The sequence below is a fragment of the Gossypium hirsutum genome, chromosome D09, assembly GCF_007990345.1.
Source record: "Gossypium hirsutum isolate 1008001.06 chromosome D09, Gossypium_hirsutum_v2.1, whole genome shotgun sequence".
NCBI lineage: Eukaryota > Viridiplantae > Streptophyta > Magnoliopsida > Malvales > Malvaceae > Gossypium > Gossypium hirsutum.
The window spans coordinates 35,275,599-35,285,589 of NC_053445.1; the positions used below are offsets into that span (position 1 = coordinate 35,275,599).

At 29.2% G+C, this 9,991-nt stretch overlaps 1 pseudogene; it reads right to left on the reverse strand.

Moving 5' to 3' along the window:
- Positions 1 to 2,510: 2,510 nt before the first annotated feature.
- Positions 2,511 to 9,672, reverse strand: LOC121220762 (protein TIC 214-like; annotated as a pseudogene).
- Positions 9,673 to 9,991: the final 319 nt, after the last annotated feature.

Below are 9,991 nucleotides of genomic sequence, written 5' to 3' on the forward strand. Positions count from 1 at the left end.
CTTTTCATCAAGAATATCAATACTTCATCAATTATCATACAATAAACATCCAACTCATTTTCACATCAATAACAAACATTTCAAGCATTTAAGAATATAATTCAAGTTACACGAACTTACCTCGATACTTGTTCGTAACAAAAAATCTACTAATCCCAAACTTTTTCTTTCCCTCGATCTTGCTTCGTATTTGAATTTTCCGGATCTAAATAAATAAATTTAATCATTAATCTAATACATTTCATGTTCATATGTAACATTCTCTAAAATTCCATTATTATTTATAGTGCATTCAAAGCTGTCTTACTGAGTCACAGTCACTAAATTATTTATATCTTGAGCTACGGAACTCCAAATTAAGATCCGTTAATTTTCACTAAAACTAGACTCGCATATCTTCTTACCATAAAATTTTCAGAATTTTTGGCCTATCCAATAAGTACAGTTTATTCTTTAAAGTTTCCCCTGTTTCACTTGTTGACAGTTCCGACCCCTCTTCACTAAAAATTAATTATCTAATTGTACAGAATTCGGATGATGTTTCTATTTGTTTCTTCTGAAAATAGACTCATTAAGGATTATAACCATATAAAGTATAACTCATAATCATTTTTTTTACAATTTTTAATGATTTTTCCAAAGTCAGAACAGGGGAACCCGAATTCATTCTGACCTTGTATCACAAAATCTATTATATCTCATGATTTAAAATTCCATGGATTAAATCATTTCTTCTATGAGAAACTAGACTTAATAAGCTTTAATTTCATATTTTATTCATCCTCTAATTCAATTTCTACAATTTTTGGTGATTTTTCAAAGTTAACCTACTGCTGCTGTCCAAACTGTTTTAGTGCATGAGGTTAATTACCATTTTTCCCTAAACTTTCAATAAATAATAATTTCATCCTTGCTCAATTAACCTCTCAATTGAGCTGATTTTTCCTAAATTAACACATTATTCCATCACTTTAAACTACTTTATAACATTTGGAAATCAGAATTTTAGCATTAGACTTTAATTCCAAGCTTTTTCACAATTAGGTCCTACATATCAATTTCTATTGAAATCACCTAATAAAATCATATCATAAACAAATTAAAGCTTCAATTTCATCCTATTCCATCATTAACTTACATCACTCAACCATAGTGACTTTCAATTTCATCCATGAAATCAAAAACTAATGAATTTAGTAATAGGACCTAGTTGTAAAAGTCTTAGAAACACAAAAATTATAAGAAAAAGGAAAGGATTAACTCACTTGGTGCAAAAATTATGAAGAACCAGCTTGAAGAAACCCTTAGGACGTTTTTGGCTGATGAGAGTGTAGAAAATATGAAGAGAATTCTAGATATTCCACTTTAGTCCTAACTTTTAAAGCAAATTTTTGCAATATTCCAATTTTACCCTTAATTCTTCAATTCTCCTGATTTTTCTCAGCTATTGCCGCCCAAAATATCTCATTTTGGGGTTATTTTCAATTTATGTCCCTCCTCATTTAACAATTGAGCTATTTAATCCTTCTATTAACTTTTACACCTTTTCAATTTAGTCCTTTTTACGTAATTGACTATCCAAACATTAAAATTTTCTAACGAAATTTTTATACCATTTTACTAACACTTCATAAATATTTATAAAAATATTTTTGACTCGATTTTACGAGATCGAGGTCTCGATACCTTATTTTTACCCAATTTCTTCAATACTTTCTTTTTCTAACTAACCACTAAATCGGTAAAATTTTTCTATCAATATTTTCATACGATTTTCCTATCATACCAATATTCATGCAAAAATATTAAAATAAATTTCTCTTTAAATCGGATTTGTGGTTACGAAACCACTATTCCGATAACCTTGAATTTGGGCCATTACAATCATAAGGTCTTTTTCTATAGCTAATAGATTCATAAGTTTTTCCTCGATTCATTCTTACATGAATTGTTGAAAACGAAAAAAAGTACATCAAAATGAAAATCTAATAAATTAACTAATTCAAAATTTGCAAATTAACAAATTTTTTATTCCCAAATATCCAACTCACCAATTAATTCTTTATAACATATTTTATTTGTCTTTGATAAATAAGATAGCAGTCGTTGATGTTTTCCTAGAATTTTACGTAGACCTCTCTTAGATAAATAGTCTTTTTTGTGCAATTCCAAATGTGAAGCACGAAGATCTTATTGGTGAAACTAACTATTTAAAATTGAACAGACCCATTGTTTTTTTTTTCTTGAAAAATAACTGAGATGAATGAATTTTTTACCATAAAACCAAAAAATTTCCCTTTTTTTTTAATGTGAATTTTACTGATTAGTAATAATAATACCAGTCATTTTGATAAACACGATGATTTTAAGCTCGTTATGAACTTTATCATTTTTTTCAAATAAAATTAATCAATCCGAGTTTCGGTTTGATTCGTATAGGGATACAAAAGAGAGATATTTCTACAAAAGAGAAAATTTGAGAGTTCAAATAAGAAGATTTTGTTGATTCATTTGTCAATCTAATTGATATGTATGTCATTAAATTAGTATCGTGTATCAGAATAAAATGTAAGACAATCCTTGTGACCATCTATTTGTTTTCATATACTCGGCACGATACATACATAATATAGGGGAAAATGTACCATTAAAATGGACCATTAATGAATTTTCAGACGCGGATACATAAGGATCCTTATCATACTGAAACGACTGCCGTTATTAGTATTAAACCAATATCGATTCATACAAGCTAAATCTTCTGATCGATAATTGGGCCAAAAAAAGAACTTTAATTTAATTAGTTTCTTTTTATCACTATCAATATGTTTGTTTTTAGTCAAAATTTGACCACAGTTTTTTACATTATTTAAAAATATTGTATTTCTATGCATACCATTTTTATCCCTTGAATTGAAAGAAATTCGAATTTGCAATTCTCGCCGGTGGTTAGGGGATAAAATATTATCAGGAACAAACAAATCAGAATGATTTTTGTCTTTATTTTCAGTCATTTTTGATGTCTTGCAATAAATTCATAAAAATGATTTTTATCAATATAGTTTTTTTCTTGGTATCTTTGATTAATTTGATGTTTATTTTTATGAACCAACAAAATACTTACAGTTTGATATAGAATAAATTGTCCATCATTTTTTATCGACAGAAGAATTGGATCGGTAATCAATATTCCTTTTTTCATTAGTTCTCTAATAGTTAAATCTTTCTGAATCATTAAAATATCTAGATTCATTTCTCCCTATTGAATAGAGGATATAACAATTTCGTTTGGATTTATCAATCTAAGTAGGAGGCAATATACTTTGATATTATTAATTATTCTTTGATTTAAAGAATCATCCCATCTCAATTGAAAATGCAAATACCTTTTTAGGAAGAAATCAAGCTCTGCTTCCGTGTTGCTCTTGTATTGCTTTTTCTTTCTATGTTTTTTTTGTTTGATTTATCATAATCTTCTTCAACATTTTTTTCTTGGTTTGAGAGAACGGATTTAAAATTTCATTGTTTTTGTGCTTATGATACAGAACCCCCTTCACCTATGGGTTCTTTTTCTTCTTTTGTTTTTCGTTCGGTGCTATAAGGGAGTCCCTTTTTTATTTTCAATAATATTTTTATTAATGTTCCTATTTCCATTAAAATTGAAAAGAAGTAATTTTATTGGTATGATCCATGGTTTAACCTTATATGCATTATATAGCAGCACAAATTCTAGGAGGAACCAAAGTTCTAGATTTGGTATAGGATGACTTAGTATTTCTTCATTCAGTCTCATCCAATCAAAATGGCTTTCTTTTTTATTGGATGGGTTACTTTCTTGATCTTGATAAATTGTGAAATAAAAAAGATCCATTTTATCAATATTTTTATAAGTCTTAACCAGTCTTAATTTTTTTTTTTACTCTTGGTATTGGTATCAACCCAGGACTCAATATTGACCTTATTTTTAAGACAAAAATGAAGAATTCTCCAATTAAAAAACTTTCTGTGCGAAAAATTCCCAATAGCATCTAGGATATCGCCTTCTCCTAGATAATTATGGATAGGGATATCCCTCAATGTATCAAAAAAAATTTTGTTTATCCATGTTGTAATGATAAGAACTCTCTTCCTTCTTATTTACTTGGAATGGTGATCCATAAGCATACGGGTCCCTCTTATCTTGATAATTAATAGATTTATATGATAAAAAATCATATCCGTAGTGTTTTTTAAAATTAGATTTTTTATATTTTTGTTCTTGATTCAGTTTATATTCTTGAGTTAGTAATGAGTTCGTTAGAAAATCATTTTTTTTCGTAATGAATTAATCTTTCTTTTTCATCTGAATCCCATTTTGTTAATCTTTATTTTGAGCCAGATAGTGTTGATTGACTCTATTTCGCCATTGTCTTGGTACTAATTTTAGCCATCTATTTTGAACTAAATCGTATTGATAACGACTCATTAACCAGTTTTTCCATTCATTCATTCCAGAATGCCAAATGATTTTCTATCTTAACCCATAATGATGCCTTAATTTGGAATGAGATACTCCATGTTCTTCAAAATAGTCTTTTATTTCATTTTTAAGAAAAAGAGATGTTCCATGATATTGAAGGATAGGTTTGAATTTATAAAAACTAATAACTTGGGTTTGTGATAATTTGTAAAATACATAGGCTTGTGAGAGGGAGGATAAGTCATAAAAAGCTTTTTCATTTTTATTTCTAATACTAACATTAGAAAGTGAAGAAAGTGAGGTTTTTATAGTTGAAATAAAATGAGTTATATTTTTAGTTGTTTTATTAATTCTTTCTTGATTTGGTTCATTATTGTGAATGAAGTTCTCAATCATTTTTTTTGTTGATTCAAGAAAAAGTTGGGTATTGGTTCTTGGAATATTAATGATATATAGAAGAATATCCATGTATATCTTTTAAATGAAAAATTTTATAAAAAAATAGAATTTCCGGATTAATCGAATATTTCTTCTTTTTACTATTTGCCAAATTTTTTTTGTTGATTCTACTATTTTATCCCGATAACTTATTTTGTTAGAACTACTATTTATTTCTTGAGTTAGAAATTCATTTTTCTTCTCTTTTATAATTAGATTTTTTTTGTATTTGATTTTTTATTGTGTTTGTTCTCTTAGTCAGATCTTTAATTTTTTTTTATTAATGAATATTTTGTCCACGCCATAGATTGAATTTGAAGGGATGATTTGTGAATCATTTTATTACTAATTATTGAATCCTTTCTAGTTTCGCTCAATTCATATGGTTCTCTCAACCCAAAAAATGGAATTGGATTTATTTTTGAAAGTTCTTTTATTATTCCCTTTAGAAATAGAATGTTTTGAGTGGTCTTTTTTTTTTTTCTTTTGAAGCTTTTCGAAACAATTTAGTTTTTTCTTTTAAAATTGTTAAAGCTATAAAATATTTCGTTTTTCATTTATTTATTTATTTATTAGTTCTTTAAAAATAGGCTCAAAAAACGAACACCGTTTTCGAGGAGAGCCGAAAGGTAGTTCAGTTTTCATTCCTCAAACTGTTAAAAAGCAAAAATCATTCTTTTGACATTTCTTTTTTTTTCATTGGATCTTTATGAGAGGGTTGTAGTTTAAATCTGTGCCAAGGTTTCGAGTAAAAAGGAAATAAGATCTTTATCTGAATACCGTCTGTTAACTAATTTTTTGGAAATTATGTTTCGGATAATTGAACATCATTATAAGTGCATTTAACATGCATTTTTCGATTCCAATACGTTAAATCCTCAAACCACTCAGGAAATTGAAATAATAACATACGGGCAATATTTTTAACTATTATCAGTGAAGGTAATATAATATATTTTCTAAGAATTGATTGGGTTATTAACACGGAGCCCCTTATTACTTGAGCAAGTAAAAGACTATACCAAGCTTTTGCTATTTCTATCCTCATTTTCTCTTCTCTTTTGTATTTTCTCTTTTGGCCTCGTCTTTTTTCTCGGTCTTTTTGTCTGTATAATCATATATTTTTTATTCTTTGTTTTTACATATCTAATTTCGAGATATTCATTTTAGCGGTCCAAAAATATCAAAAGAAAAAAGAGTGGTTTGTCTACTCTGTCTAAAAAAAGGGGGGAATGTACATTTGCTTGAAACAACTCCCAAGAAATTGTTTTACGCCTTTGGGCACGCATGGAACGTTTTATTATGTCGTGCTGAAAATCCAATTGTTGCGAATAGTGTATCAAAGCCACTTCATCTGTTTGATTAGGATCATTAGCATCCTTGGTATTAGTATAAGTATCGGCATTTGCCTAATTATTAGTAAAAATCACGACGCGCTTGGATTTTCTTGAAAGAATTCCATGCTCTATTGTTACATTTTCCTCCTTTTCTCCCTCCTGTTGTTCTAAATCGTCAAATAATTTGTATGACCATCGAGAAACTTTTTTACTTATTTCTTTTATTCCAACAAATTTTTTTCTAATTGTTTGATTGTTGGGATTAGTTATAACTATATTGAAAAAAAAAATTCAAAATTTTGACTTGATCTTCGGAATCGATATTTCCCTGTTCATCTTCTATCAATGTCAATAAAGAGAGTTGTTTTTTTGTTGCTAATGATTTTTTATTGAGTGTATCTAATGTCTGTTCAAGTTCATGATAATCAATAGTAACAAGTAGAGCATGAATCTTATTTATCCAAAACGGATCTGTGTTTTTTTTATACTTTTGATTTATGTTTAAAGGAGAACCCCATTTTTTTATTCTTCTGCGATAGGGTCCATGCAAGAAAAGATCATATAGTTTAGGCAAGTATTCTCTTTTAGTTTCATTATTAGAGAATCGAGTCCTTTTTTTAAGTATGCCCATATCAAAAGATTCCTTATCGAAAGCTTCAACTCTTTTTATAAACTCCTTACTAAAATTTCTTCTTTTTAGTTCATTGATAAAACTCCAATCAGTATACAATTCATCAAAAAACAATTTTTATGGTGTGAAAAAAAAATATTTTTTGTATCATTTTCCCAAAAGTTGCTAAACTGGGTGGATACGTAAAAGATATTTTTTTTTCTTTTCCATCACTTTGACATGTATAAAAAAAATATTGTGACATTTCATTTTTTATAGCATTTTCAACCCAGTCATTTTTTATGTATCGCAAAGGTTGGTTCCAACGTTTAGAATAAAAACGAAGTGTCACAAGAGGTTTTTCAATCCATAATAAATATTTATCTTTTTTAAAAAAAATACTTCTAACTTCAAACTTTCTTGATTCCCATCTAGATAAAAAGTTTCATAAAACTGGTCTATTTTTATAGTATGTCTCTTTAAAACAAAAGTGGAGTTTGCCCTTTTTTTTCTTTCCAGTCAGTCGTAGCTTTTCTGTTTCGTCGATTTTGCTCAGATCCACCTTTTCCTCCGAAAAATGGAAGAAGAAGTATTTTCTTCGGTCCCCTGTTTCTGCTTAGCCCCTCTCCTTCGGAAATAGTTTCTATTTCTATGTTTCTTTCTTCCTCACTTTCCCCCACTTCTTCCGTTTCAGAAATTCCTTTCAGTTTCTTAGTTACAATGGGTGACAGTATTCTGCCTAAATAGTAAACACATGTAATAAATAATAGAATACTAAAGATTTGAGCCATAGAATTTCTAAATTCTGATACAAGACACTTATTAGATCGAATAAGTACATTAGACCTAATTAAATTATTTTGTTGTATCCAGACTAATACCAACCCAACCCATTTCATCAATAAAATATGATCAATTAACCAACCAACAAAACTACTTGTTACAAACATATAGATGTTGACTAATCTGGCTAACATTGAACTTGGTAAAATGAAATGGTTGAATAATTAAATAATGAGATTATTAAGGAATTCACATTGAATGTACGCATTGAATTTCTGGTAGGACGTCTATGATAAAAAAAGTCTTTGTGATTATTCCAGAAGAAATGAAACAAAAATCGTTGACATCGTGCCAATTGATTCTGAGTAGCTTTATCGAGATCAGAAGCAAATTGTGCAAAGGCTTCTAATTAGGCGAATTGGGCCAATTCCAATTTTGATTTACCAGCGACTTGCTTCATAGCTGTAATTTGAGCCGCTGATCCTACTCTGGAGACGGAAATCCCCACATTAATAGCATGTCTGATTCCAGCATTGAATAGATCGGGGGATAAGAATATTTGTCCATCTATAATGGAAATCACATTAGTAGGAATATACGTAGAAACGTCTCCTGACTAGGTCTCAACTATTGGTAAAGCAATCATACTTACTTAAACAAACTGAGAACTTGATTTAGCGGCTCTTTCTAAAAGGCGCAAATGCAAATAAAAAACATCTTCTGGATAAGCTTCACGACCTGACGGTCTTCGTAATAGAAGAGACATTTGGTGATAAGCCTGTGCTTGCTTGGAAAGATCATCATAAATGATTAAGGTGTCTTGTGAAGCATAAAATTCGCGTTGTCAATGAGATTAGTCATTGTAACAGTGAGATTGGATATTGTAACAATAAGTTCAAAGTTAATAGTGTGATATGTGTTTGGATTCAAACGCAACGATAACAATAGGGTGATAATTTAAAATGACCATTAAGGACGTTAAAGTAAGAAATTATAATATTAAAATTTAAGTTATTTGATATTTATAAAATTAATAAAAATATATTAAATTATAATTATATTAATAAAATAACTTGTATAATATTTTTATTATTTATATGATGATTGATAGCTTATTAAATAATAATGTAATTGTTTACTGTTAATTCTTACATATTTATTAAATTATTGTGTGAGATAAATTATTTAATAATAAATTATCTAATAAATTTATAAGAAATTATATAAATACTAAATCTTTATTTAAGCTAGTAAAATTTATAAAATTAAAGTAACGATGTTTTGAGTTCGAATCACATATATATACTTTTTAAATTTTATATAAAAATATAAAATATAAAAATATCCCCTTAAAATAATATTTACCCAAGCTGGTCACTTCTCTGTTTTTAAACTCAAAAATAGCCTCCTCTCCCCTTGGCCTACCCTTTTCCACTACCGTACTCATCATCTTCCCCATCACCATTGCAATTTGCAACCTCATTCGAATCAATCACTAACGGTGAGTTTGGATGGGCGGTGCGTTTAGCTGTAGTTAATATAAAAACAGCGGTGACGGTGAAATTAAACAATGTAGTGATACTATAGCTTGAGAGAAAAAGTAAATTAAACGCACCGTACCACACCAATCTCAATCGCACATTTAAACTCACCCTAAATTCTTAAACCCAAAAATCCTCCATCATCGAGTCACCATGCCTCATCATGGCCCACCTCTCACATCACTTGGCATCTAACCTGAACCAAAATCTCCCATTTTCTCACAACCCACGACCCAAATCACCATCGCTGTCTCCATCCTTTTACCACTAAACCCAAACCCAACAGTAAAAAAAAAGCAATCAATAAATAAACTGTAAAAAAAAACCATGCATCTCAGTCAACTCCAACCTTAAAATTAGAAGCAAAAGAGAAGAGAAAGTCCCTTTGCAAATATGAACAATGGAGTTGCAGAGGAGATTGTGAGGAATCACTATTCTTGAATGGAGGCCAATAGGAGCGCCAGTGTTGAAGATTGGAGAAGGAACTGAAAGTTCAAGGCTCATTTTTGGGGTATTCATGAAGGCTTTTGGAAAATTTGAGGCTGGATTAGTGTTTAGTACATTAAGGTGAAGAGTGGACAGGTGCCATTTTTTGGGTCAGAGGCAACGTCACCGTTGGCTTTGTGAGAGTCAGGAAGAAGTTTTTTTAGGGTTTATAGTTGAGATGAAAATAAGAAAAGAAAAAGTAAAAAGTAATATTTTATGTAAATAAAGAGAGAGAGAACCTTTTAATGTGGAACATGAAAAAAAAGATAATTAGGTGGAAATGAATGAATGACGTGAAATGCCGGTTCGGAAAAAACGGATGAGTGATTAATTTGTA